Source organism: Ranitomeya variabilis, chromosome 1 (genome assembly GCF_051348905.1).
Source record: "Ranitomeya variabilis isolate aRanVar5 chromosome 1, aRanVar5.hap1, whole genome shotgun sequence".
Lineage (NCBI taxonomy): Eukaryota > Metazoa > Chordata > Amphibia > Anura > Dendrobatidae > Ranitomeya > Ranitomeya variabilis.
Genome location: NC_135232.1, coordinates 846,150,521 through 846,178,358, shown reverse-complemented (window position 1 = coordinate 846,178,358; position 27,838 = coordinate 846,150,521). Strand labels below are relative to the sequence as shown.

The 27,838-nt window shown below is 42.2% G+C and overlaps 16 non-coding genes across 16 annotated transcripts; all 16 read right to left on the bottom strand.

Moving 5' to 3' along the window:
- Positions 1-358: 358 nt before the first annotated feature.
- On the bottom strand, positions 359-431 carry TRNAK-UUU (transfer RNA lysine (anticodon UUU)). The gene has a single exon. It is a non-coding gene; the product is annotated as a tRNA-Lys (tRNA).
- A 613-nt stretch (positions 432-1,044) lies between these two features.
- TRNAK-UUU (transfer RNA lysine (anticodon UUU)) lies at positions 1,045-1,117 on the bottom strand. The gene has a single exon. It is a non-coding gene; the product is annotated as a tRNA-Lys (tRNA).
- A 609-nt stretch (positions 1,118-1,726) lies between these two features.
- On the bottom strand, positions 1,727-1,799 carry TRNAK-UUU (transfer RNA lysine (anticodon UUU)). The gene has a single exon. It is a non-coding gene; the product is annotated as a tRNA-Lys (tRNA).
- A 609-nt stretch (positions 1,800-2,408) lies between these two features.
- TRNAK-UUU (transfer RNA lysine (anticodon UUU)) lies at positions 2,409-2,481 on the bottom strand. Its single transcript has one exon. It is a non-coding gene; the product is annotated as a tRNA-Lys (tRNA).
- Positions 2,482-3,090: 609 nt separating this feature from the next.
- TRNAK-UUU (transfer RNA lysine (anticodon UUU)) lies at positions 3,091-3,163 on the bottom strand. The gene has a single exon. It is a non-coding gene; the product is annotated as a tRNA-Lys (tRNA).
- Positions 3,164-3,772: 609 nt separating this feature from the next.
- TRNAK-UUU (transfer RNA lysine (anticodon UUU)) lies at positions 3,773-3,845 on the bottom strand. Its single transcript has one exon. It is a non-coding gene; the product is annotated as a tRNA-Lys (tRNA).
- A 609-nt stretch (positions 3,846-4,454) lies between these two features.
- Positions 4,455-4,527, bottom strand: TRNAK-UUU (transfer RNA lysine (anticodon UUU)). The gene has a single exon. It is a non-coding gene; the product is annotated as a tRNA-Lys (tRNA).
- A 14,821-nt stretch (positions 4,528-19,348) lies between these two features.
- On the bottom strand, positions 19,349-19,421 carry TRNAK-UUU (transfer RNA lysine (anticodon UUU)). Its single transcript has one exon. It is a non-coding gene; the product is annotated as a tRNA-Lys (tRNA).
- A 609-nt stretch (positions 19,422-20,030) lies between these two features.
- TRNAK-UUU (transfer RNA lysine (anticodon UUU)) lies at positions 20,031-20,103 on the bottom strand. The gene has a single exon. It is a non-coding gene; the product is annotated as a tRNA-Lys (tRNA).
- A 609-nt stretch (positions 20,104-20,712) lies between these two features.
- TRNAK-UUU (transfer RNA lysine (anticodon UUU)) lies at positions 20,713-20,785 on the bottom strand. Its single transcript has one exon. It is a non-coding gene; the product is annotated as a tRNA-Lys (tRNA).
- Positions 20,786-21,394: 609 nt separating this feature from the next.
- On the bottom strand, positions 21,395-21,467 carry TRNAK-UUU (transfer RNA lysine (anticodon UUU)). Its single transcript has one exon. It is a non-coding gene; the product is annotated as a tRNA-Lys (tRNA).
- Positions 21,468-22,076: 609 nt separating this feature from the next.
- On the bottom strand, positions 22,077-22,149 carry TRNAK-UUU (transfer RNA lysine (anticodon UUU)). Its single transcript has one exon. It is a non-coding gene; the product is annotated as a tRNA-Lys (tRNA).
- Positions 22,150-24,122: 1,973 nt separating this feature from the next.
- TRNAK-UUU (transfer RNA lysine (anticodon UUU)) lies at positions 24,123-24,195 on the bottom strand. The gene has a single exon. It is a non-coding gene; the product is annotated as a tRNA-Lys (tRNA).
- A 609-nt stretch (positions 24,196-24,804) lies between these two features.
- On the bottom strand, positions 24,805-24,877 carry TRNAK-UUU (transfer RNA lysine (anticodon UUU)). The gene has a single exon. It is a non-coding gene; the product is annotated as a tRNA-Lys (tRNA).
- A 1,291-nt stretch (positions 24,878-26,168) lies between these two features.
- Positions 26,169-26,241, bottom strand: TRNAK-UUU (transfer RNA lysine (anticodon UUU)). Its single transcript has one exon. It is a non-coding gene; the product is annotated as a tRNA-Lys (tRNA).
- Positions 26,242-27,532: 1,291 nt separating this feature from the next.
- On the bottom strand, positions 27,533-27,605 carry TRNAK-UUU (transfer RNA lysine (anticodon UUU)). Its single transcript has one exon. It is a non-coding gene; the product is annotated as a tRNA-Lys (tRNA).
- Between the last annotated feature and the right edge of the window lie 233 nt (positions 27,606-27,838).

Below are 27,838 nucleotides of genomic sequence, written 5' to 3'. Positions count from 1 at the left end.
ACATCAAGCAATTGATTTAGCTTTCTCCAAAGCTGAATTCACATACGTACAGCTCAGTACTGATGTTTATTGTCTTTCATAATGTTGATGCCACATGTGCTACAGAGAAAAGTAGAACTCACTGTGGTTCTGCTTGCTTTTTATGGGAAACATATGTTCCTGCTTAATATCACTGTACAATGCCAAAATCAAGCAAAGCATCGTGCATTCAGTTTGGACATATTCAAATGTATCTTTTCCTATCTAGAAGAAAAGCAACATTTTTATTTTTTAATAACAAATGAGTGAACTAAGCATGTAACTTAACTTAAAGCACAAGCTGAAATTTAAACAAAGTGATAGGATGAAATTTAAAAGACGCCTGAACAGGGACTTGAACCCTGGACCCTCAGATTAAAAGTCTGATGCTCTACCGACTGAGCTACCCAGGCCCTCTCCAGAAAAAAGTTTGTACATTTTTTAAGATTCTCTTCCTATTCATCGACCTGTACCCTAAGATATGCTGCTTTCTTTATGTCACTGTGCAAACTCAAAATCAAAGTCAACACTGTCTGCCAGCACAATGAGGTGTCAGGTTACATCTCTTTTTTAACTCTATGCATAGGAAAATGGGAAAGAGCAGTGTTGAGCACTCAGCCCAGTGAAAAGCTATCAGACTTGTGCAGTTACAAGCAGGTGGAGCTGCAACATCAAGCAATTGATTTAGCTTTCTCCAAAGCTGAATTCACATACGTACAGCTCAGTACTGATGTTTATTGTCTTTCATAATGTTGATGCCACATGTGCTACAGAGAAAAGTAGAACTCACTTTGGTTCTGCTTGCTTTTTATGGGAAACATATGTTCCTGCTTAATATCACTGTACAATGCCAAAATCAAGCAAAGCATCGTGCATTCAGTTTGGACATATTCAAATGTATCTTTTCCTATCTAGAAGAAAAGCAACATTTTTATTTTTTAATAACAAATGAGTGAACTAAGCATGTAACTTAACTTAAAGTACAAGCTGAAATTTAAACAAAGTGATAGGATGAAATTTAAAAAACGCCTGAACAGGGACTTGAACCCTGGACCCTCAGATTAAAAGTCTGATGCTCTACCGACTGAGCTACCCAGGCCCTCTCCAGAAAAAAGTTTGTACATTTTTTAAGATTCTCTTCCTATTCATCGATCTGTACCCTAAGATATGCTGCTTTCTTTATGTCACTGTGCAAACTCAAAATCAAAGTCAACACTGCCAGCACAATGAGGTGTCAGGTTACATCTCTTTTTTAACTCTATGCATAGGAAAATGGGAAAGAGCAGTGTTGAGCACTCAGCCCAGTGAAAAGCTATCAGACTTGTGCAGTTACAAGCAGGTGGAGCTGCAACATCAAGCAATTGATTTAGCTTTCTCCAAAGCTGAATTCACATACGTACAGCTCAGTACTGATGTTTATTGTCTTTCATAATGTTGATGCCACATGTGCTACAGAGAAAAGTAGAACTCACTGTGGTTCTGCTTGCTTTTTATGGGAAACATATGTTCCTGCTTAATATCACTGTACAATGCCAAAATCAAGCAAAGCATCGTGCATTCAGTTTGGACATATTCAAATGTATCTTTTCCTATCTAGAAGAAAAGCAACATTTTTATTTTTTAATAACAAATGAGTGAACTAAGCATGTAACTTAACTTAAAGCACAAGCTGAAATTTAAACAAAGTGATAGGATGAAATTTAAAAGACGCCTGAACAGGGACTTGAACCCTGGACCCTCAGATTAAAAGTCTGATGCTCTACCGACTGAGCTACCCAGGCCCTCTCCAGAAAAAAGTTTGTACATTTTTTAAGATTCTCTTCCTATTCATCGATCTGTACCCTAAGATATGCTGCTTTCTTTATGTCACTGTGCAAACTCAAAATCAAAGTCAACACTGCCAGCACAATGAGGTGTCAGGTTACATCTCTTTTTTAACTCTATGCATAGGAAAATGGGAAAGAGCAGTGTTGAGCACTCAGCCCAGTGAAAAGCTATCAGACTTGTGCAGTTACAAGCAGGTGGAGCTGCAACATCAAGCAATCGATTTAGCTTTCTCCAAAGCTGAATTCACATACGTACAGCTCAGTACTGATGTTTATTGTCTTTCATAATGTTGATGCCACATGTGCTACAGAGAAAAGTAGAACTCACTGTGGTTCTGCTTGCTTTTTATGGGAAACATATGTTCCTGCTTAATATCACTGTACAATGCCAAAATCAAGCAAAGCATCGTGCATTCAGTTTGGACATATTCAAATGTATCTTTTCCTATCTAGAAGAAAAGCAACATTTTTATTTTTTAATAACAAATGAGTGAACTAAGCATGTAACTTAACTTAAAGCACAAGCTGAAATTTAAACAAAGTGATAGGATGAAATTTAAAAGACGCCTGAACAGGGACTTGAACCCTGGACCCTCAGATTAAAAGTCTGATGCTCTACCGACTGAGCTACCCAGGCCCTCTCCAGAAAAAAGTTTGTACATTTTTTAAGATTCTCTTCCTATTCATCGATCTGTACCCTAAGATATGCTGCTTTCTTTATGTCACTGTGCAAACTCAAAATCAAAGTCAACACTGCCAGCACAATGAGGTGTCAGGTTACATCTCTTTTTTAACTCTATGCATAGGAAAATGGGAAAGAGCAGTGTTGAGCACTCAGCCCAGTGAAAAGCTATCAGACTTGTGCAGTTACAAGCAGGTGGAGCTGCAACATCAAGCAATTGATTTAGCTTTCTCCAAAGCTGAATTCACATACGTACAGCTCAGTACTGATGTTTATTGTCTTTCATAATGTTGATGCCACATGTGCTACAGAGAAAAGTAGAACTCACTGTGGTTCTGCTTGCTTTTTATGGGAAACATATGTTCCTGCTTAATATCACTGTACAATGCCAAAATCAAGCAAAGCATCGTGCATTCAGTTTGGACATATTCAAATGTATCTTTTCCTATCTAGAAGAAAAGCAACATTTTTATTTTTTAATAACAAATGAGTGAACTAAGCATGTAACTTAACTTAAAGCACAAGCTGAAATTTAAACAAAGTGATAGGATGAAATTTAAAAGATGCCTGAACAGGGACTTGAACCCTGGACCCTCAGATTAAAAGTCTGATGCTCTACCGACTGAGCTACCCAGGCCCTCTCCAGAAAAAAGTTTGTACATTTTTTAAGATTCTCTTCCTATTCATCGATCTGTACCCTAAGATATGCTGCTTTCTTTATGTCACTGTGCAAACTCAAAATCAAAGTCAACACTGCCAGCACAATGAGGTGTCAGGTTACATCTCTTTTTTAACTCTATGCATAGGAAAATGGGAAAGAGCAGTGTTGAGCACTCAGCCCAGTGAAAAGCTATCAGACTTGTGCAGTTACAAGCAGGTGGAGCTGCAACATCAAGCAATCGATTTAGCTTTCTCCAAAGCTGAATTCACATACGTACAGCTCAGTACTGATGTTTATTGTCTTTCATAATGTTGATGCCACATGTGCAACAGAGAAAAGTAGAACTCACTGTGGTTCTGCTTGCTTTTTATGGGAAACATATGTTCCTGCTTAATATCACTGTACAATGCCAAAATCAAGCAAAGCATCGTGCATTCAGTTTGGACATATTCAAATGTATCTTTTCCTATCTAGAAGAAAAGCAACATTTTTATTTTTTAATAACAAATGAGTGAACTAAGCATGTAACTTAACTTAAAGCACAAGCTGAAATTTAAACAAAGTGATAGGATGAAATTTAAAAGACGCCTGAACAGGGACTTGAACCCTGGACCCTCAGATTAAAAGTCTGATGCTCTACCGACTGAGCTACCCAGGCCCTCTCCAGAAAAAAGTTTGTACATTTTTTAAGATTCTCTTCCTATTCATCGATCTGTACCCTAAGATATGCTGCTTTCTTTATGTCACTGTGCAAACTCAAAATCAAAGTCAACACTGCCAGCACAATGAGGTGTCAGGTTACATCTCTTTTTTAACTCTATGCATAGGAAAATGGGAAAGAGCAGTGTTGAGCACTCAGCCCAGTGAAAAGCTATCAGACTTGTGCAGTTACAAGCAGGTGGAGCTGCAACATCAAGCAATCGATTTAGCTTTCTCCAAAGCTGAATTCACATACGTACAGCTCAGTACTGATGTTTATTGTCTTTCATAATGTTGATGCCACATGTGCTACAGAGAAAAGTAGAACTCACTGTGGTTCTGCTTGCTTTTTATGGGAAACATATGTTCCTGCTTAATATCACTGTACAATGCCAAAATCAAGCAAAGCATCGTGCATTCAGTTTGGACATATTCAAATGTATCTTTTCCTATCTAGAAGAAAAGCAACATTTTTATTTTTTAATAACAAATGAGTGAACTAAGCATGTAACTTAACTTAAAGCACAAGCTGAAATTTAAACAAAGTGATAGGATGAAATTTAAAAGACGCCTGAACAGGGACTTGAACCCTGGACCCTCAGATTAAAAGTCTGATGCTCTACCGACTGAGCTACCCAGGCCCTCTCCAGAAAAAAGTTTGTACATTTTTTAAGATTCTCTTCCTATTCATCGATCTGTACCCTAAGATATGCTGCTTTCTTTATGTCACTGTGCAAACTCAAAATCAAAGTCAACACTGCCAGCACAATGAGGTGTCAGGTTACATCTCTTTTTTAACTCTATGCATAGGAAAATGGGAAAGAGCAGTGTTGAGTAGGGTTGAGCGACTTTCATTTTTTTAAGATCGAGTAGGGTTTTGGGAAACCCGATTTTGTCCAGAGTCGAGTCGAGTGCAGTCGGCCGATTATCGCTAAAAGTCGGGGATCGACCGAAACACGAAACCCAATGCAAGTCAATGGGGAAGCATAGTCGGCAGTGAGTGGAGGCCAGGAAAACACCTACAGTGCCCATTTTAATGCCAAAAACATCCATTCTTGTTTCTGAAGCTTGCCAATCTTAATTAACTGTATAATAATAGTTGGGCATAGGGAATTGGGGGAAAGTTGTGGGGGGAGTAGGGCTGGCTCAAGTTTTTCGTGGGCCCAGGAAATGCGGACTACGTCACGGCGGTGTTGCAGGGAAAGGTAAGTATTTAAAAGTTGCAAGTGCTGTGATCCTGAGCAAGCAGGGGGGGCCCACTCGTTCGCATTGCCACTGGCACAGGGCCCCTCAAAGTACGGCGGTGTGTTTGCATGGCGGGGGCGCCTCCCACCAGCAGCGACACTTTTGCGTACTCTGAGGGGCCCTGTGCCAGTGACGTCGCCAACGAGTATGCCCCCCCACCTGATGAAGGAACCTGCACTTTCATCTGCACCTTCCTCTTTGTCCCTGTGTAAGGTGGTATAACATGCGGGAAGGGGAACCTTACTTTCAGCAGGGACAGATTCTGGCTGTGTAGAGTACAAGGGGAATGTAGTGGTCTAGGTCAATGTACCAGCAGACTCATTTAGCAGTGGCTGGGCAATGGGCAGGATGAGGAGGAAACAGATATAGGGCCAAAGAATAAAGTAGGCTACATGCAGTTCAAAATTGGTAACAGGACTAAACAGGCGGCATTGCTTTGTTCAGTGGAGTAGCAAACCCAAGAGCAGCAGACACTGTTTCAAGGGCCTAACCACACTAGTAGGCCAAATGCAGTTTAATATCTGATAGTATAGGGCGAAAGCCAGAATGTGGAAGCTCAGCTTTGTTCAGTTGAGGACAACACCAGGGAGGGGCAGACACCTTTAGTAGGCCGGAAAAGCCTATTGCATTTTTTAAAATGGTAATTTGGAGCAGAAGGTTGAAGCTCAGCTTTATTTAGTTGAGGGCAACACCAGGGAGGGGCAGAAGCCGTTAGTAGGCCCTAACCACCATTTTTTTTTTTTTTAAAACCACTTAATGAGAGCCGGAAGGTTGAAGCTCAGCTTTATTTAGTTGAGGACAACACCAGGGAGGGGCAGAAGCCGTTAGTAGGCCCTAACCACCATTTTTTTTTTTTAAACCACATAATGAGAGCCGGAAGGTTGAAGCTCAGCTTTATTTAGTTGAGGACAACACCAGGGAGGGGCAGAAGCCGTTAGTAGGCCCTAACCACCAATTTTTTTTTTTTTAAAACCACTTAATGAGAGCCGGAAGGTTGAAGCTCAGCTTTATTTAGTTGAGGACAACACCAGGGAGGGGCAGAAGCCGTTAGTAGGCCCTAACCACCATTTTTTTTTAAAAACCACTTAATGAGAGCCGGAAGGTTGAAGCTCAGCTTTATTTAGTTGAGGACAACACCAGGGAGGGGCAGAAGCCGTTAGTAGGCCCTAACCACCATTTTTTTTTTTAAAACCACATAATGAGAGCCGGAAGGTTGAAGCTCAGCTTTATTTAGTTGAGGACAACACCAGGGAGGGGCAGAAGCCGTTAGTAGGCCCTAACCACCATTTTTTTTTTTTTTAAAACCACTTAATGAGAGCCGGAAGGTTGAAGCTCAGCTTTATTTAGTTGAGGACAACACCAGGGAGGGGCAGAAGCCGTTAGTAGGCCCTAACCACCATTTTTTTTAAAAAACCACTTAATGAGAGCCGGAAGGTTGAAGCTCAGCTTTATTTAGTTGAGGACAACACCAGGGAGGGGCAGAAGCCGTTAGTAGGCCCTAACCACCATTTTTTTTTTTAAAACCACATAATGAGAGCCGGAAGGTTGAAGCTCAGCTTTATTTAGTTGAGGACAACACCAGGGAGGGGCAGAAGCCGTTAGTAGGCCCTAACCACCATTTTTTTTTTTTTTAAAACCACTTAATGAGAGCCGGAAGGTTGAAGCTCAGCTTTATTTAGTTGAGGACAACACCAGGGAGGGGCAGAAGCCGTTAGTAGGCCCTAACCACCATTTTTTTTTTAAAACCACTTAATGAGAGCCGGAAGGTTGAAGCTCAGCTTTATTTAGTTGAGGACAACACCAGGGAGGGGCAGAAGCCGTTAGTAGGCCCTAACCACCATTTTTTTTTTTTAAACCACATAATGAGAGCCGGAAGGTTGAAGCTCAGCTTTATTTAGTTGAGGACAACACCAGGGAGGGGCAGAAGCCGTTAGTAGGCCCTAACCACCATTTTTTTTTTTTTTAAAACCACTTAATGAGAGCCGGAAGGTTGAAGCTCAGCTTTATTTAGTTGAGGACAACACCAGGGAGGGGCAGAAGCCGTTAGTAGGCCCTAACCACCATTTTTTTTTTAAAACCACTTAATGAGAGCCGGAAGGTTGAAGCTCAGCTTTATTTAGTTGAGGACAACACCAGGGAGGGGCAGAAGCCGTTAGTAGGCCCTAACCACCATTTTTTTTTTTAAAACCACATAATGAGAGCCGGAAGGTTGAAGCTCAGCTTTATTTAGTTGAGGACAACACCAGGGAGGGGCAGAAGCCGTTAGTAGGCCCTAACCACCATTTTTTTTTTTTTTAAAACCACTTAATGAGAGCCGGAAGGTTGAAGCTCAGCTTTATTTAGTTGAGGACAACACCAGGGAGGGGCAGAAGCCGTTAGTAGGCCCTAACCACCATTTTTTTTTAAAAACCACTTAATGAGAGCCGGAAGGTTGAAGCTCAGCTTTATTTAGTTGAGGACAACACCAGGGAGGGGCAGAAGCCGTTAGTAGGCCCTAACCACCATTTTTTTTTTTTAAACCACATAATGAGAGCCGGAAGGTTGAAGCTCAGCTTTATTTAGTTGAGGACAACACCAGGGAGGGGCAGAAGCCGTTAGTAGGCCCTAACCACCATTTTTTTTTTTTTTAAAACCACTTAATGAGAGCCGGAAGGTTGAAGCTCAGCTTTATTTAGTTGAGGACAACACCAGGGAGGGGCAGAAGCCGTTAGTAGGCCCTAACCACCATTTTTTTTTAAAAACCACTTAATGAGAGCCGGAAGGTTGAAGCTCAGCTTTATTTAGTTGAGGACAACACCAGGGAGGGGCAGAAGCCGTTAGTAGGCCCTAACCACCATTTTTTTTTTTAAAACCACATAATGAGAGCCGGAAGGTTGAAGCTCAGCTTTATTTAGTTGAGGACAACACCAGGGAGGGGCAGAAGCCGTTAGTAGGCCCTAACCACCATTTTTTTTTTTTTTAAAACCACTTAATGAGAGCCGGAAGGTTGAAGCTCAGCTTTATTTAGTTGAGGACAACACCAGGGAGGGGCAGAAGCCGTTAGTAGGCCCTAACCACCATTTTTTTTTTAAAACCACTTAATGAGAGCCGGAAGGTTGAAGCTCAGCTTTATTTAGTTGAGGACAACACCAGGGAGGGGCAGAAGCCGTTAGTAGGCCCTAACCACCATTTTTTTTTTTTAAACCACATAATGAGAGCCGGAAGGTTGAAGCTCAGCTTTATTTAGTTGAGGACAACACCAGGGAGGGGCAGAAGCCGTTAGTAGGCCCTAACCACCATTTTTTTTTTTAAAACCACATAATGAGAGCCGGAAGGTTGAAGCTCAGCTTTATTTAGTTGAGGGCAACACCAGGGAGGGGCAGAAGCCGTTAGTAGGCCCTAACCAAAGTTGAAGGCCAAATGCAGTTTAATTTCTGATACTATAGGCCGAAAGCCAGAAGGTGGAAGTTCCGATTTAGACAGTGGAGGACAATTTGAATTAGGGACTGCAGACAGACTTAGTAGGCTGTCCCCTGTGGACCATGCATCCACCACATTAACCCATTGCGCCGTAATGGACACGTAATCTTCCGTGGCCATGCCTACAGGTCCATGCGTCTGTTGTCAGGTGCACCTTTGTACTCACAGATTGCCAGAGTGCATGGACAATGCGGTCTTCTACATGCTGGTGGAGGGTTGGGATGGCTTTTCTCGCAAAAGAAGTGTCGACTGGTTAGCTTGTAGCGTGGTACAGCGTAGTCCATCATGGCCTTATTAATAGTAAATAAAATATATAACTAGGCTCTATGAACTTTTAAATAGGTTCCAGGGGTACACGGGCAGCATTGGTGTGGTCAGTGGAGGAGTATTGCAAGTAGGGGCTGCAGACAGGCTATCAAAGGCCTAAAATAACAAACAGTAGGCAGTCATGGCAGTTTTACATCGGTTACATGGATACACAGGCAGGCACTCCAGGCAGCATTGTGCTCAGTGGAGGAGTATTGCAAGTAGGGGCCGCAGACAGGCTATCAAAGGCCTAAAATAACAAACAGTAGGCAGTCATGGCAGTTTTACATCGGTTACATGGATACACAGGCAGGCACTCCAGGCAGCATTGTGGTCAGTGGAGGAGTATTGCAAGTAGGGGCCGCAGACAGGCTATCAAAGGCCTAAAATAACAAACAGTAGGCAGTCATGGCAGTTTTACATCGGTTACATGGATACACAGGCAGCTAGGTGGTGAGTGGAGGAGTATTTAAAGTAAGGACCGCAGACAGGCTATCAAAGGCCTAACATAACAAACAATAGGCTCATGGCAGTTTTACAGCGGTTACATGGATACACGGGCAGGCAGCTTGGTGGTGAGTGGAGGAGTATTTAAAGTATGGACCGCAGACAGGCTTCGAAGGCCTAACACAATAAAATGGGCTGGCTGTAGGCACTTTAAAATTGGTTCCAGGGGTACACGGGCAGCAGTGGTCTGGTCAGTGGAGGACTAGTGGAAGGAGGGAGCGCAGAAAGGCTTCAAAGGCCTAAAATAACAAACAATAGGCTCATGGCAGTTTTACAGCGGTTACATGGATACACGGGCAGGCAGCTTGGTGGTCAGTGGAGGAGTAGGGACCGCAGACAGGCTATCAAAGGCCTAAAATAACAAACAATAGGCTCATGGCAGTTTTACAGCGGTTACATGGATACACGGGCAGGCAGCTTGGTGCTGAGTGGAGGAGTATTTAAAGTATGGACCGCAGACAGGCTTCGAAGGCCTAACACAATAAAATGGGCTGGCTGTAGGCACTTTAAAATTGGTTCCAGGGGTACACGGGCAGCAGTGGTCTGGTCAGTGGAGGCCTAGTGGAAGGAGGGACCGCAGACAGGCTTCGAAGGCCTAACACAATAAAATGGGCTGGCTGTAGGCACTTTAAAATTGGTTCCAGGGGTACACGGGCAGCAGTGGTCTGGTCAGTGGAGGACTAGTGGAAGTATGGACCGCAGACAGGCTTCGAAGGCCTAACACAATAAAATGGGCTGGCTGTAGGCACTTTAAAATTGGTTCCAGGGGTACACGGGCAGCAGTGGTCTGGTCAGTGGAGGCCTAGTGGAAGTATGGACCGCAGACAGGCTTCGAAGGCCTAACACAATAAAATGGGCTGGCTGTAGGCACTTTAAAATTGGTTCCAGGGGTACACGGGCAGCAGTGGTCTGGTCAGTGGAGGCCTAGTGGAAGTATGGACCGCAGACAGGCTTCGAAGGCCTAACACAATAAAATGGGCTGACTGTAGGCACTTTAAAATTGGTTCCAGGGGTACACGGGCAGCAGTGGTCTGGTCAGTGGAGGACTAGTGGAAGTATGGACCGCAGACAGGCTTCGAAGGCCTAACACAATAAAATGGGCTGGCTGTAGGCACTTTAAAATTGGTTCCAGGGGTACACGGGCAGCAGTGGTCTGGTCAGTGGAGGCCTAGTGGAAGGAGGGACCGCAGACAGGCTTCGAAGGCCTAACACAATAAAATGGGCTGGCTGTAGGCACTTTAAAATTGGTTCCAGGGGTACACGGGCAGCAGTGGTCTGGTCAGTGGAGGACTAGTGGAAGGAGGGAGCGCAGAAAGGCTTCAAAGGCCTAAAATAACAAACAATAGGCTCATGGCAGTTTTACAGCGGTTACATGGATACACGGGCAGGCAGCTTGGTGGTCAGTGGAGGAGTAGGGACCGCAGACAGGCTATCAAAGGCCTAAAATAACAAACAATAGGCTCATGGCAGTTTTACAGCGGTTACATGGATACACGGGCAGGCAGCTTGGTGCTGAGTGGAGGAGTAGTGCAAGGAGTGTCTGTCCCAGTACTCCCAAAATATAAATAGATGTTAATGTCTCGCAAAACAACCAAAACAAAAAAAAAGATGGCATACTTAGGTACAGGGGTGGGCTCATCTGCTGTGTTTCTGACATAGTAATTTGGCAGTAACTATTTAATGGTGCCAATATAGGACACAGACACAGACTACTTTAAGTTGCATCATAGATGTCTACAAATTTGTATTGTCAGTGCCAGACATTGAATGATGTCAGCGAATAGACTAAAGATTGGTGGAGCTGTGCGACATAATTTTGCACGTAGTAGAGCCCAGTTTGAGCTGGGGTAGGGGGGAACTCTCTTGAGGCCGGCGGGACCGCCCCAGGGCCACTCATGTTACAACGGTGTGTCTGACGTTGGGTGCGCACCACCACCGCCAGAGACACTACATTGTACTATGAGGGACCCAGTAGCAATGCCGTCAACCAAAAGCGAGCACACCCACCTCTTCAGACAAACAGCAGTCTCACGGGTGCTTGCGCCAAGTCGCGATACCACGGCCCCGTGTGGGGAGTTTGGCCATTTAGGGAGGTGTAAACATGTCGTATGCTGTACAATCTGCAGCAGCAAATTAGACATTAGAAAAGTAATTCACAGGCAAGAGCTTTTCATAGGAAAGCTAGGTGTCGGCCGGGCAAGGTGGGGCAAAAGATTTTGAAATCCAGTTGTGGTTCATTTTAATGAATGTTAGATCGTCAACATTTTGGGTAGCCAGACGAGTCCTTTTTTCGGTTAATATTGACCCTGCAGCACTGAATACTCTTTCTGATAGGACACTTGCTGCCGGGCAAGCAAGCTCCTGCAATGCATATTCTGCCAATTCTGGCCAGGTGTCTAATTTGGAGGCCCAGTAATCAAATGGGAATGACGGTTGAGGGAGAACATCGATAAGGGATGAAAAATAGTTAGTAACCATACTGGACAAATGTTGTCTCCTGTCACTTTCAATTGATGCAGCAGTACCTGTCCTGTCTGCGGTCATAGCAAAATCACTCCACAACCTGGTCAGAAAACCCCTCTGTCCAACGCCACTTCTGATGTGTGCACCCCTAACACTCCTAGTCTGCTGCCCCCTGGAGCTCGTGTGAGAACGATCACGTGCGCTGTGTGCTGGGAATGCCTGAAGCAAACGGTCAACAAGAGTTGATTGTTTGGTTGCTAATATTAGTTCCAAGTTCTCATGTGGCATAATATTTTGCAATTTGCCTTTATAGCGTGGATCAAGGAGGCAGGCCAACCAGTAATCGTCATCGTTCATCATTTTCGTAATGCGTGTGTCCCTTTGTAGGATACGTAAGGCATAATCCGCCATGTGGGCCAAAGTTCCACTTGTCAAATCTCCGGTTGTGATTGGTTGAGGGGCAGTTGCAGGCAAATCTACGTCACTTGTGTCCCTCAAAAAACCAGAACCCGGCCGTGACACGCAACCAATTTCCTGTGCCCCCGTGAAAGTTTCCGCATTAAAAATATACTCATCCCCATCATCCTCCTCGTCCTCCACCTCCTCTTCGCCCGCTACCTCGTCCTGTACACTGCCCTGACCAGACAATGGCTGACTGTCATCAAGGCTTCCCTCTTCCTCTGGTGCAGACGCCTGCTCCTTTATGTGCGTCAAACTTTGCATCAGCAGACGCATTAGGGGGATGCTCATGCTTATTACGGCGTTGTCTGCACTAACCAGCCGTGTGCATTCCTCAAAACACTGAAGGACTTGACACATGTCTTGTATCTTCGACCACTGCACACCTGACAACTCCATGTCTGCCATCCTACTGCCTGCCCGTGTATCCTCCCACAAATAAATAACAGCACGCCTCTGTTCGCACAGTCTCTGAAGCATGTGCAGTGTTGAGTTCCACCTTGTTGCAACGTCTATGATTAGGCGATGCTGGGGAAGGTTCAAAGACCGCTGATAGGTCTGCATACGGCTGGCGTGTACAGGCGAACGTCGGATATGTGAGCAAAGTGCACGCACTTTGAGGAGCAGGTCGGAGAACCCAGGATAAGTTTTCAATAAGCACTGCACCACCAGGTTTAAGGTGTGAGCCAGGCAAGGAATGTGTTTCAGTTGGGAAAGGGAGATGGCAGCCATGAAATTCCTTCCGTTATCACTCACTACCTTGCCTGCCTCAAGATCTACTGTGCCCAGCCACGACTGCGTTTCTTGTTGCAAGAACTCGGACAGAACTTCCGCGGTGTGTCTGTTGTCGCCCAAACACTTCATAGCCAATACAGCCTGCTGACGCTTGGCAGTAGCTGGCCCATAATGGGACAACTGGTGTGCAACAGTGTCATCTGCCGATGGAGTGGTTGGCCGACTGCGTTCTGTGGAAGAGCTGTAGCTTCTGCAGGAGGACGAGGAGGAGGAGGAGGGGGTGCGAACGCCTACAGCCAACTGTTTCCTAGACCGTGGGCTAGGCACAACTGTCCCTAAATTGATGTCGCCTGTGGACCCTGCATCCACCACATTCACCCAGTGTGCCGTGATGGACACATAACGTCCCTGGCCATGCCTACTGGTCCATGCATCTGTAGTCAGGTGCACCTTTGTACTCACAGATTGCCTGAGTGCATGGACGATGCGCTGTTTAACATGCTGGTGCAGGGCTGGGATGGCTTTTCTGGAAAAAAAGTGTCGACTGGGTAGCTCGTATCGTGGTTCAGCGTACTCCATCAGGGCTTTGAAAGCTTCGCTTTCAACTAACCGGTAGGGCATCATCTCTAACGAGATTAGTCTAGCTATGTGGGCGTTAAAACCCTGTGTACGCGGATGCGAGGATAAGTACTTCCTTTTTCTAACCAGAGTCTCATGTAGGGTGAGCTGGACTGGAGAGCTGTAGATCGTGGAACTTTCGGGTGTGCCGGTGGACATGGCAGACTGAGAGACGGTTGGAGACGGTATTGTTTCCGCCGGTGCCCTACATGCAATATTTCCTCCTACAAAACTGGTGATTCCCTGACCCTGACTGCTTTTGGCTGGCAAAGAAACCTGCACAGATACTGCCGGTGGTGCGGAAAATGGTGGCCTTACAGTGACGGAAGGGATGTTGCGTTGCTGACTAGCTTCATTGGCCGAGGGTGCTACAACCTTGAGGGACGTTTGGTAGTTAGTCCAGGCTTGAGAATGCATGGTGGTTAAGTGTCTATGCATGCAACTAGTATTTAGACTTTTCAGATTCTGACCTCTGCTTAAGCTAGTTGAACATTTTTGACAGATGACTTTGCGCTGATCAGTTGGATGTTGTTTAAAAAAATGCCAGACTGCACTCTTCCTAGACTCTGATCCCTTTTCAGGGATTGCAGACTGAGCTTTAACCGGATGGCAACGCTGTGCTCCAACAGGTTTTGGCTTTGACACGCGTTTTGGTCCAGATACGGGCCCGGCAGATGGAACCTGTTGCGATGTTGATGCCTGCTGCGGCCCCTCCTCCACCTCCGCTTCTGAACTACTGCCGCCTGCACCCTGTTCCCCCAATGGCTGCCAATCGGGGTCAATAACTGGGTCATCTATTACCTCCTCTTCGAGCTCGTGTGCAACTTCGTCTGTGTCACTGTGTCGGTCGGTGGTATAGCGTTCGTGGCGGGGCAACATAGTCTCATCAGGGTCTGATTGTGGATCTGTACCCTGAGAGGGCAATGTGGTGGTCTGAGTCAAAGGAGCAGCATAGTACTCTGGCTGTGGCTGTGCATCAGTGCACTCCATGTCAGAATATACTTGTAATGGGCATGGCCTGTTAAATGTTTCACTTTCTAAGCCAGGGACGGTATGTGTAAAGAGCTCCATGGAGTGACCCGTTGTGTCGCCTGCTGCATCCTTCTCTCTTGTTGTAGTTTTTGCTGAGGAGGACAAGGAAGCGACTTGTCCCTGACCGTGAACATCCACAAGCGACGCGCTGCTTTTACATTTACCAGTTTCGGAAGAGGAGGCAAAAGAGCTAGAGGCTGAGTCTGCAATGTAAGCCAAAACTTGCTGTTGCTGCTCCGCCTTTAAAAGCGGTTTTCCTACTCCCAGAAAAGAGAGCGTTCGAGGCCTTGTGTAGCCTGACGACGAAACTGGCTCCACAGCTCCAGACTTAGGTGGAATATTTTTATCCCCACGACCACCTGATGCTCCACTACCACTACCATCATTACCAGCTGACAATGAACGCCCACGACGACCTCTTGCACCAGACTTCCTCATTGTTTTAAAATCTTAACCAAAGTAACTTTATTTGTTGCTATCAAACAACTTACACGGTGAGCTATAACTTCAGTATGATTTCAATATCCCTTAACAGGTTGGTGAGACCACAAGGAAAATCAGGCACAATGTTACACACTCTGTTTTCTGTGGCACAAAATCACAGAGATGACACACACGCAGGACTGTCACTCAAGCACTAATGTCAATATTAATCTCCCACCTAATTTATTTATTTTTTTTTCTCAGGGAGACTTTAGAAACCAAATAATATTAAAAAAAAAAAAAAAAAAGGCTTTCTATGGCCCACAATTAGAGAGAGAGAGGTGGCACAACCAGGAGTCAAGACTGGCGCACAAGCTGAAAGGGCAATATTACTCTCCCACTGTTTTTTATGTTTTTTTTGTTTTTTTCAGGGAGACTTTAGAAACCAAATAATATTAAAAAAACCAAAAAAAAAAAAGGCTTTCTATGGCCCACTGAATGAGAGGGAGAGAGGTGGCACACCCAGGAGTCAAGACTGGCACACAAGCTGAAAGGGCAATATTACTCTCCCACTGTTTTTTTATGTATTTTTTGTTTTTTCAGGGAGACTTTAGAAACCCAATAATATTTAAAAAAAAAAATAAATAGGCTTTCTATGGCCCACTGAATGAGAGGGAGAGAGGTGGCACACCCAGGAGTCAAGACTGGCACACAAGCTGAAAGGGCAATATTACTCTCCCACTGTTTTTTTAGGTTTTTTTTTTTTTTTCAGGGAGAATTAGAAACCAAATAATATTAAAAAAAAAAAAAATAGGCTTTCTATGGCCCACTGAATGAAAGGGAGAGAGGTGGCACACCCAGGAGTCAAGACTGGCACACAAGCTGAAAGGGCAATATTACTCTCCCACTGTTTTTTTATGTATTTTTTGTTTTTTCAGGGAGACTTTAGAAACCCAATAATATTTAAAAAAAAAAATAAATAGGCTTTCTATGGCCCACTGAATGAGAGGGAGAGAGGTGGCACACCCAGGAGTCAAGACTGGCACACAAGCTGAAAGGGCAATATTACTCTCCCACTGTTTTTTTAGGTTTTTTTTTTTTTTCAGGGAGACTTTAGAAACCAAATAATATTAAAAAAAAAAAAAAAAAAAAAATAGGCTTGCTATAGCCCACTGAATGAGAGATAGCACACACAGCAGTGGCACACAAGCCCTTACTGAGGCCAATATTTTTCTCCCACTGATTGATGTAGTGTTTTTGTGTTGAGGTAGAATTTAGAACACAAATCACGGAAAAAATAAATAGGCTTTCTATGGCCCACTGAATGAAAGGGAGAGAGGTGGCACACCCAGGAGTCAAGACTGGCACACAAGCTGAAAGGGCAATATTACTCTCCCACTGTTTTTTTATGTATTTTTTGTTTTTTCAGGGAGACTTTAGAAACCCAATAATATTTAAAAAAAAAAATAAATAGGCTTTCTATGGCCCACTGAATGAGAGGGAGAGAGGTGGCACACCCAGGAGTCAAGACTGGCACACAAGCTGAAAGGGCAATATTACTCTCCCACTGTTTTTTTAGGTTTTTTTTTTTTTTTCAGGGAGAATTAGAAACCAAATAATATTAAAAAAAAAAAAAAATAGGCTTTCTATGGCCCACTGAATGAAAGGGAGAGAGGTGGCACACCCAGGAGTCAAGACTGGCACACAAGCTGAAAGGGCAATATTACTCTCCCACTGTTTTTTTATGTATTTTTTGTTTTTTCAGGGAGACTTTAGAAACCCAATAATATTTAAAAAAAAAAATAAATAGGCTTTCTATGGCCCACTGAATGAGAGGGAGAGAGGTGGCACACCCAGGAGTCAAGACTGGCACACAAGCTGAAAGGGCAATATTACTCTCCCACTGTTTTTTTAGGTTTTTTTTTTTTTTCAGGGAGACTTTAGAAACCAAATAATATTAAAAAAAAAAAAAAAAAAAAAAAAATAGGCTTGCTATAGCCCACTGAATGAGAGATAGCACACACAGCAGTGGCACACAAGCCCTTACTGAGGCCAATATTTTTCTCCCACTGATTGATGTAGTGTTTTTGTGTTGAGGTAGAATTTAGAACACAAATCACGGAAAAAATAAATAGGCTTTCTATGGCCCACTGAATGAAAGGGAGAGAGGTGGCACACCCAGGAGTCAAGACTGGCACACAAGCTGAAAGGGCAATATTACTCTCCCACTGTTTTTTTATGTATTTTTTGTTTTTTCAGGGAGACTTTAGAAACCCAATAATATTTAAAAAAAAAAATAAATAGGCTTTCTATGGCCCACTGAATGAGAGGGAGAGAGGTGGCACACCCAGGAGTCAAGACTGGCACACAAGCTGAAAGGGCAATATTACTCTCCCACTGTTTTTTTAGGTTTTTTTTTTTTTTTCAGGGAGAATTAGAAACCAAATAATATTAAAAAAAAAAAAATAGGCTTTCTATGGCCCACTGAATGAAAGGGAGAGAGGTGGCACACCCAGGAGTCAAGACTGGCACACAAGCTGAAAGGGCAATATTACTCTCCCACTGTTTTTTTATGTATTTTTTGTTTTTTTCAGGGAGACTTTAGAAACCCAATAATATTTAAAAAAAAAAATAAATAGGCTTTCTATGGCCCACTGAATGAGAGGGAGAGAGGTGGCACACCCAGGAGTCAAGACTGGCACACAAGCTGAAAGGGCAATATTACTCTCCCACTGTTTTTTTAGGTTTTTTTTTTTTTTCAGGGAGACTTTTGAAACCAAATAATATTAAAAAAAAAAAAAAAAAAAAAATATAGGCTTGCTATAGCCCACTGAATGAGAGATAGCGCACACACAGCAGTGGCACACAAGCCCTGACTGAGGCCAATATTTTTCTCCCACTGATTGATGTAGTGTTTCTGTGTTGAGGTAGATTTTAGAACACAAATCACGGAAAAAATAAATAGGCTTTCTATGGCCCACTCAGTGAGAGATGGCACACACAGGGATGGCACTGTAGCAGAAATGCCAATCTTAATCTCCCACAAAAAAAAAAAAAAAAAAAAAAAAAAAACTGTCCTACAATTACTATCTCCCTGCAGTAATGTAAGCCAGGTATGGCAGGCAGCAATAGGAGTGGACTGATGCACAAATTAAATAAAAAGTGTGGACAAACAAAAAAGATAGCTGTGCAGAAAGGAAGGAACAAGAGGATATGTGCTTTGAAAAAAGCAGTTGGTTTCCACAGTGGCGTACACACAGCAATACAGCTATCACGGAGCCTTCTAGGGCAGCCCAATGAGCTACAGCGCTGAGGGGAAAAAAAAAAAAAAATAGCTTCCACTGTTCCTGCACACCGAAGGTGGTGTTGGACAGTGGAAATCGCTGCAGCACAAGCGGTTTGGTGGTTAGTGGACCCTGCCTAACGCTCTCCCTGCTTCTGATGAAGCGGCAGCAACCTGTCCCTAAGCTCAGATCAGCAGCAGTAAGATGGCGGTCGGCGGGAACGCCCCTTTATAGCCCCTGTGACGCCGCAGACAGCAAGCCAATCACTGCAATGCCCTTCTCTAAGATGGTGGGGACCAGGATCTATGTCATCACGCTGCCCACACTCTGCGTTCACCTTCATTGGCTGAGAAATGGCGCTTTTCGCGTCATTGAAACGCGACTTTGGCGCGAAAGTCGCGTACCGCATGGCCGACAAGCACAGGGGTCGGATCGGGTTTCATGAGACGCCGACTTAGCCAAAAGTCGGCGACTTTTGAAAATGATCGACCCGTTTCGCTCAACCCTAGTGTTGAGCACTCAGCCCAGTGAAAAGCTATCAGACTTGTGCAGTTACAAGCAGGTGGAGCTGCAACATCAAGCAATTGATTTAGCTTTCTCCAAAGCTGAATTCACATACGTACAGCTCAGTACTGATGTTTATTGTCTTTCATAATGTTGATGCCACATGTGCTACAGAGAAAAGTAGAACTCACTGTGGTTCTGCTTGCTTTTTATGGGAAACATATGTTCCTGCTTAATATCACTGTACAATGCCAAAATCAAGCAAAGCATCGTGCATTCAGTTTGGACATATTCAAATGTATCTTTTCCTATCTAGAAGAAAAGCAACATTTTTATTTTTTAATAACAAATGAGTGAACTAAGCATGTAACTTAACTTAAAGCACAAGCTGAAATTTAAACAAAGTGATAGGATGAAATTTAAAAGACGCCTGAACAGGGACTTGAACCCTGGACCCTCAGATTAAAAGTCTGATGCTCTACCGACTGAGCTACCCAGGCCCTCTCCAGAAAAAAGTTTGTACATTTTTTAAGATTCTCTTCCTATTCATCGATCTGTACCCTAAGATATGCTGCTTTCTTTATGTCACTGTGCAAACTCAAAATCAAAGTCAACACTGCCAGCACAATGAGGTGTCAGGTTACATCTCTTTTTTAACTCTATGCATAGGAAAATGGGAAAGAGCAGTGTTGAGCACTCAGCCCAGTGAAAAGCTATCAGACTTGTGCAGTTACAAGCAGGTGGAGCTGCAACATCAAGCAATTGATTTAGCTTTCTCCAAAGCTGAATTCACATACGTACAGCTCAGTACTGATGTTTATTGTCTTTCATAATGTTGATGCCACATGTGCTACAGAGAAAAGTAGAACTCACTGTGGTTCTGCTTGCTTTTTATGGGAAACATATGTTCCTGCTTAATATCACTGTACAATGCCAAAATCAAGCAAAGCATCGTGCATTCAGTTTGGACATATTCAAATGTATCTTTTCCTATCTAGAAGAAAAGCAACATTTTTATTTTTTAATAACAAATGAGTGAACTAAGCATGTAACTTAACTTAAAGCACAAGCTGAAATTTAAACAAAGTGATAGGATGAAATTTAAAAGACGCCTGAACAGGGACTTGAACCCTGGACCCTCAGATTAAAAGTCTGATGCTCTACCGACTGAGCTACCCAGGCCCTCTCCAGAAAAAAGTTTGTACATTTTTTAAGATTCTCTTCCTATTCATCGATCTGTACCCTAAGATATGCTGCTTTCTTTATGTCACTGTGCAAACTCAAAATCAAAGTCAACACTGCCAGCACAATGAGGTGTCAGGTTACATCTCTTTTTTAACTCTATGCATAGGAAAATGGGAAAGAGCAGTGTTGAGCACTCAGCCCAGTGAAAAGCTATCAGACTTGTGCAGTTACAAGCAGGTGGAGCTGCAACATCAAGCAATTGATTTAGCTTTCTCCAAAGCTGAATTCACATACGTACAGCTCAGTACTGATGTTTATTGTCTTTCATAATGTTGATGCCACATGTGCTACAGAGAAAAGTAGAACTCACTGTGGTTCTGCTTGCTTTTTATGGGAAACATATGTTCCTGCTTAATATCACTGTACAATGCCAAAATCAAGCAAAGCATCGTGCATTCAGTTTGGACATATTCAAATGTATCTTTTCCTATCTAGAAGAAAAGCAACATTTTTATTTTTTAATAACAAATGAGTGAACTAAGCATGTAACTTAACTTAAAGCACAAGCTGAAATTTAAACAAAGTGATAGGATGAAATTTAAAAGACGCCTGAACAGGGACTTGAACCCTGGACCCTCAGATTAAAAGTCTGATGCTCTACCGACTGAGCTACCCAGGCCCTCTCCAGAAAAAAGTTTGTACATTTTTTAAGATTCTCTTCCTATTCATCGATCTGTACCCTAAGATATGCTGCTTTCTTTATGTCACTGTGCAAACTCAAAATCAAAGTCAACACTGCCAGCACAATGAGGTGTCAGGTTACATCTCTTTTTTAACTCTATGCATAGGAAAATGGGAAAGAGCAGTGTTGAGCACTCAGCCCAGTGAAAAGCTATCAGACTTGTGCAGTTACAAGCAGGTGGAGCTGCAACATCAAGCAATCGATTTAGCTTTCTCCAAAGCTGAATTCACATACGTACAGCTCAGTACTGATGTTTATTGTCTTTCATAATGTTGATGCCACATGTGCTACAGAGAAAAGTAGAACTCACTGTGGTTCTGCTTGCTTTTTATGGGAAACATATGTTCCTGCTTAATATCACTGTACAATGCCAAAATCAAGCAAAGCATCGTGCATTCAGTTTGGACATATTCAAATGTATCTTTTCCTATCTAGAAGAAAAGCAACATTTTTATTTTTTAATAACAAATGAGTGAACTAAGCATGTAACTTAACTTAAAGCACAAGCTGAAATTTAAACAAAGTGATAGGATGAAATTTAAAAGACGCCTGAACAGGGACTTGAACCCTGGACCCTCAGATTAAAAGTCTGATGCTCTACCGACTGAGCTACCCAGGCCCTCTCCAGAAAAAAGTTTGTACATTTTTTAAGATTCTCTTCCTATTCATCGATCTGTACCCTAAGATATGCTGCTTTCTTTATGTCACTGTGCAAACTCAAAATCAAAGTCAACACTGCCAGCACAATGAGGTGTCAGGTTACATCTCTTTTTTAACTCTATGCATAGGAAAATGGGAAAGAGCAGTGTTGAGCACTCAGCCCAGTGAAAAGCTATCAGACTTGTGCAGTTACAAGCAGGTGGAGCTGCAACATCAAGCAATCGATTTAGCTTTCTCCAAAGCTGAATTCACATACGTACAGCTCAGTACTGATGTTTATTGTCTTTCATAATGTTGATGCCACATGTGCTACAGAGAAAAGTAGAACTCACTGTGGTTCTGCTTGCTTTTTATGGGAAACATATGTTCCTGCTTAATATCACTGTACAATGCCAAAATCAAGCAAAGCATCGTGCATTCAGTTTGGACATATTCAAATGTATCTTTTCCTATCTAGAAGAAAAGCAACATTTTTATTTTTTAATAACAAATGAGTGAACTAAGCATGTAACTTAACTTAAAGCACAAGCTGAAATTTAAACAAAGTGATAGGATGAAATTTAAAAGACGCCTGAACAGGGACTTGAACCCTGGACCCTCAGATTAAAAGTCTGATGCTCTACCGACTGAGCTACCCAGGCCCTCTCCAGAAAAAAGTTTGTACATTTTTTAAGATTCTCTTCCTATTCATCGATCTGTACCCTAAGATATGCTGCTTTCTTTATGTCACTGTGCAAACTCAAAATCAAAGTCAACACTGCCAGCACAATGAGGTGTCAGGTTACATCTCTTTTTTAACTCTATGCATAGGAAAATGGGAAAGAGCAGTGTTGAGCACTCAGCCCAGTGAAAAGCTATCAGACTTGTGCAGTTACAAGCAGGTGGAGCTGCAACATCAAGCAATCGATTTAGCTTTCTCCAAAGCTGAATTCACATACGTACAGCTCAGTACTGATGTTTATTGTCTTTCATAATGTTGATGCCACATGTGCTACAGAGAAAAGTAGAACTCACTGTGGTTCTGCTTGCTTTTTATGGGAAACATATGTTCCTGCTTAATATCACTGTACAATGCCAAAATCAAGCAAAGCATCGTGCATTCAGTTTGGACATATTCAAATGTATCTTTTCCTATCTAGAAGAAAAGCAACATTTTTATTTTTTAATAACAAATGAGTGAACTAAGCATGTAACTTAACTTAAAGCACAAGCTGAAATTTAAACAAAGTGATAGGATGAAATTTAAAAGACGCCTGAACAGAGACTTGAACCCTGGACCCTCAGATTAAAAGTCTGATGCTCTACCGACTGAGCTACCCAGGCCCTCTCCAGAAAAAAGTTTGTACATTTTTTAAGATTCTCTTCCTATTCATCGATCTGTACCCTAAGATATGCTGCTTTCTTTATGTCACTGTGCAAACTCAAAATCAAAGTCAACACTGCCAGCACAATGAGGTGTCAGGTTACATCTCTTTTTTAACTCTATGCATAGGAAAATGGGAAAGAGCAGTGTTGAGCACTCAGCCCAGTGAAAAGCTATCAGACTTGTGCAGTTACAAGCAGGTGGAGCTGCAACATCAAGCAATCGATTTAGCTTTCTCCAAAGCTGAATTCACATACGTACAGCTCAGTACTGATGTTTATTGTCTTTCATAATGTTGATGCCACATGTGCTACAGAGAAAAGTAGAACTCACTGTGGTTCTGCTTGCTTTTTATGGGAAACATATGTTCCTGCTTAATATCACTGTACAATGCCAAAATCAAGCAAAGCATCGTGCATTCAGTTTGGACATATTCAAATGTATCTTTTCCTATCTAGAAGAAAAGCAACATTTTTATTTTTTAATAACAAATGAGTGAACTAAGCATGTAACTTAACTTAAAGCACAAGCTGAAATTTAAACAAAGTGATAGGATGAAATTTAAAAGACGCCTGAACAGAGACTTGAACCCTGGACCCTCAGATTAAAAGTCTGATGCTCTACCGACTGAGCTACCCAGGCCCTCTCCAGAAAAAAGTTTGTACATTTTTTAAGATTCTCTTCCTATTCATCGATCTGTACCCTAAGATATGCTGCTTTCTTTATGTCACTGTGCAAGCTCAAAATCAAAGTCAACACTGCCAGCACAATGAGGTGTCAGGTTACATCTCTTTTTTAACTCTATGCATAGGAAAATGGGAAAGAGCAGTGTTGAGCACTCAGCCCAGTGAAAAGCTATCAGACTTGTGCAGTTACAAGCAGGTGGAGCTGCAACATCAAGCAATCGATTTAGCTTTCTCCAAAGCTGAATTCACATACGTACAGCTCAGTACTGATGTTTATTGTCTTTCATAATGTTGATGCCACATGTGCTACAGAGAAAAGTAGAACTCACTGTGGTTCTGCTTGCTTTTTATGGGAAACATATGTTCCTGCTTAATATCACTGTACAATGCCAAAATCAAGCAAAGCATCGTGCATTCAGTTTGGACATATTCAAATGTATCTTTTCCTATCTAGAAGAAAAGCAACATTTTTATTTTTTAATAACAAATGAGTGAACTAAGCATGTAACTTAACTTAAAGCACAAGCTGAAATTTAAACAAAGTGATAGGATGAAATTTAAAAGACGCCTGAACAGGGACTTGAACCCTGGACCCTCAGATTAAAAGTCTGATGCTCTACCGACTGAGCTACCCAGGCCCTCTCCAGAAAAAAGTTTGTACATTTTTTAAGATTCTCTTCCTATTCATCGATCTGTACCCTAAGATATGCTGCTTTCTTTATGTCACTGTGCAAACTCAAAATCAAAGTCAACACTGCCAGCACAATGAGGTGTCAGGTTACATCTCTTTTTTAACTCTATGCATAGGAAAATGGGAAAGAGCAGTGTTGAGCACTCAGCCCAGTGAAAAGCTATCAGACTTGTGCAGTTACAAGCAGGTGGAGCTGCAACATCAAGCAATCGATTTAGCTTTCTCCAAAGCTGAATTCACATACGTACAGCTCAGTACTGATGTTTATTGTCTTTCATAATGTTGATGCCACATGTGCTACAGAGAAAAGTAGAACTCACTGTGGTTCTGCTTGCTTTTTATGGGAAACATATGTTCCTGCTTAATATCACTGTACAATGCCAAAATCAAGCAAAGCATCGTGCATTCAGTTTGGACATATTCAAATGTATCTTTTCCTATCTAGAAGAAAAGCAACATTTTTATTTTTTAATAACAAATGAGTGAACTAAGCATGTAACTTAACTTAAAGCACAAGCTGAAATTTAAACAAAGTGATAGGATGAAATTTAAAAGACGCCTGAACAGGGACTTGAACCCTGGACCCTCAGATTAAAAGTCTGATGCTCTACCGACTGAGCTACCCAGGCCCTCTCCAGAAAAAAGTTTGTACATTTTTTAAGATTCTCTTCCTATTCATCGATCTGTACCCTAAGATATGCTGCTTTCTTTATGTCACTGTGCAAACTCAAAATCAAAGTCAACACTGCCAGCACAATGAGGTGTCAGGTTACATCTCTTTTTTAACTCTATGCATAGGAAAATGGGAAAGAGCAGTGTTGAGCACTCAGCCCAGTGAAAAGCTATCAGACTTGTGCAGTTACAAGCAGGTGGAGCTGCAACATCAAGCAATCGATTTAGCTTTCTCCAAAGCTGAATTCACATACGTACAGCTCAGTACTGATGTTTATTGTCTTTCATAATGTTGATGCCACATGTGCTACAGAGAAAAGTAGAACTCACTGTGGTTCTGCTTGCTTTTTATGGGAAACATATGTTCCTGCTTAATATCACTGTACAATGCCAAAATCAAGCAAAGCATCGTGCATTCAGTTTGGACATATTCAAATGTATCTTTTCCTATCTAGAAGAAAAGCAACATTTTTATTTTTTAATAACAAATGAGTGAACTAAGCATGTAACTTAACTTAAAGCACAAGCTGAAATTTAAACAAAGTGATAGGATGAAATTTAAAAGACGCCTGAACAGAGACTTGAACCCTGGACCCTCAGATTAAAAGTCTGATGCTCTACCGACTGAGCTACCCAGGCCCTCTCCAGAAAAAAGTTTGTACATTTTTTAAGATTCTCTTCCTATTCATCGATCTGTACCCTAAGATATGCTGCTTTCTTTATGTCACTGTGCAAGCTCAAAATCAAAGTCAACACTGCCAGCACAATGAGGTGTCAGGTTACATCTCTTTTTTAACTCTATGCATAGGAAAATGGGAAAGAGCAGTGTTGAGCACTCAGCCCAGTGAAAAGCTATCAGACTTGTGCAGTTACAAGCAGGTGGAGCTGCAACATCAAGCAATTGATTTAGCTTTCTCCAAAGCTGAATTCACATACGTACAGCTCAGTACTGATGTTTATTGTCTTTCATAATGTTGATGCCACATGTGCTACAGAGAAAAGTAGAACTCACTGTGGTTCTGCTTGCTTTTTATGGGAAACATATGTTCCTGCTTAATATCACTGTACAATGCCAAAATCAAGCAAAGCATCGTGCATTCAGTTTGGACATATTCAAATGTATCTTTTCCTATCTAGAAGAAAAGCAACATTTTTATTTTTTAATAACAAATGAGTGAACTAAGCATGTAACTTAACTTAAAGCACAAGCTGAAATTTAAACAAAGTGATAGGATGAAATTTAAAAGACGCCTGAACAGGGACTTGAACCCTGGACCCTCAGATTAAAAGTCTGATGCTCTACCGACTGAGCTACCCAGGCCCTCTCCAGAAAAAAGTTTGTACATTTTTTAAGATTCTCTTCCTATTCATCGATCTGTACCCTAAGATATGCTGCTTTCTTTATGTCACTGTGCAAACTCAAAATCAAAGTCAACACTGCCAGCACAATGAGGTGTCAGGTTACATCTCTTTTTTAACTCTATGCATAGGAAAATGGGAAAGAGCAGTGTTGAGCACTCAGCCCAGTGAAAAGCTATCAGACTTGTGCAGTTACAAGCAGGTGGAGCTGCAACATCAAGCAATTGATTTAGCTTTCTCCAAAGCTGAATTCACATACGTACAGCTCAGTACTGATGTTTATTGTCTTTCATAATGTTGATGCCACATGTGCTACAGAGAAAAGTAGAACTCACTGTGGTTCTGCTTGCTTTTTATGGGAAACATATGTTCCTGCTTAATATCACTGTACAATGCCAAAATCAAGCAAAGCATCGTGCATTCAGTTTGGACATATTCAAATGTATCTTTTCCTATCTAGAAGAAAAGCAACATTTTTATTTTTTAATAACAAATGAGTGAACTAAGCATGTAACTTAACTTAAAGCACAAGCTGAAATTTAAACAAAGTGATAGGATGAAATTTAAAAGACGCCTGAACAGGGACTTAAACCCTGGACCCTCAGATTAAAAGTCTGATGCTCTACCGACTGAGCTACCCAGGCCCTCTCCAGAAAAAAGTTTGTACATTTTTTAAGATTCTCTTCCTATTCATCGATCTGTACCCTAAGATATGCTGCTTTCTTTATGTCACTGTGCAAACTCAAAATCAAAGTCAACACTGCCAGCACAATGAGGTGTCAGGTTACATCTCTTTTTTAACTCTATGCATAGGAAAATGGGAAAGAGCAGTGTTGAGCACTCAGCCCAGTGAAAAGCTATCAGACTTGTGCAGTTACAAGCAGGTGGAGCTGCAACATCAAGCAATTGATTTAGCTTTCTCCAAAGCTGAATTCACATACGTACAGCTCAGTACTGATGTTTATTGTCTTTCATAATGTTGATGCCACATGTGCTACAGAGAAAAGTAGAACTCACTGTGGTTCTGCTTGCTTTTTATGGGAAACATATGTTCCTGCTTAATATCACTGTACAATGCCAAAATCAAGCAAAGCATCGTGCATTCAGTTTGGACATATTCAAATGTATCTTTTCCTATCTAGAAGAAAAGCAACATTTTTATTTTTTAATAACAAATGAGTGAACTAAGCATGTAACTTAACTTAAAGCACAAGCTGAAATTTAAACAAAGTGATAGGATGAAATTTAAAAGACGCCTGAACAGGGACTTGAACCCTGGACCCTCAGATTAAAAGTCTGATGCTCTACCGACTGAGCTACCCAGGCCCTCTCCAGAAAAAAGTTTGTACATTTTTTAAGATTCTCTTCCTATTCATCGATCTGTACCCTAAGATATGCTGCTTTCTTTATGTCACTGTGCAAACTCAAAATCAAAGTCAACACTGCCAGCACAATGAGGTGTCAGGTTACATCTCTTTTTTAACTCTATGCATAGGAAAATGGGAAAGAGCAGTGTTGAGCACTCAGCCCAGTGAAAAGCTATCAGACTTGTGCAGTTA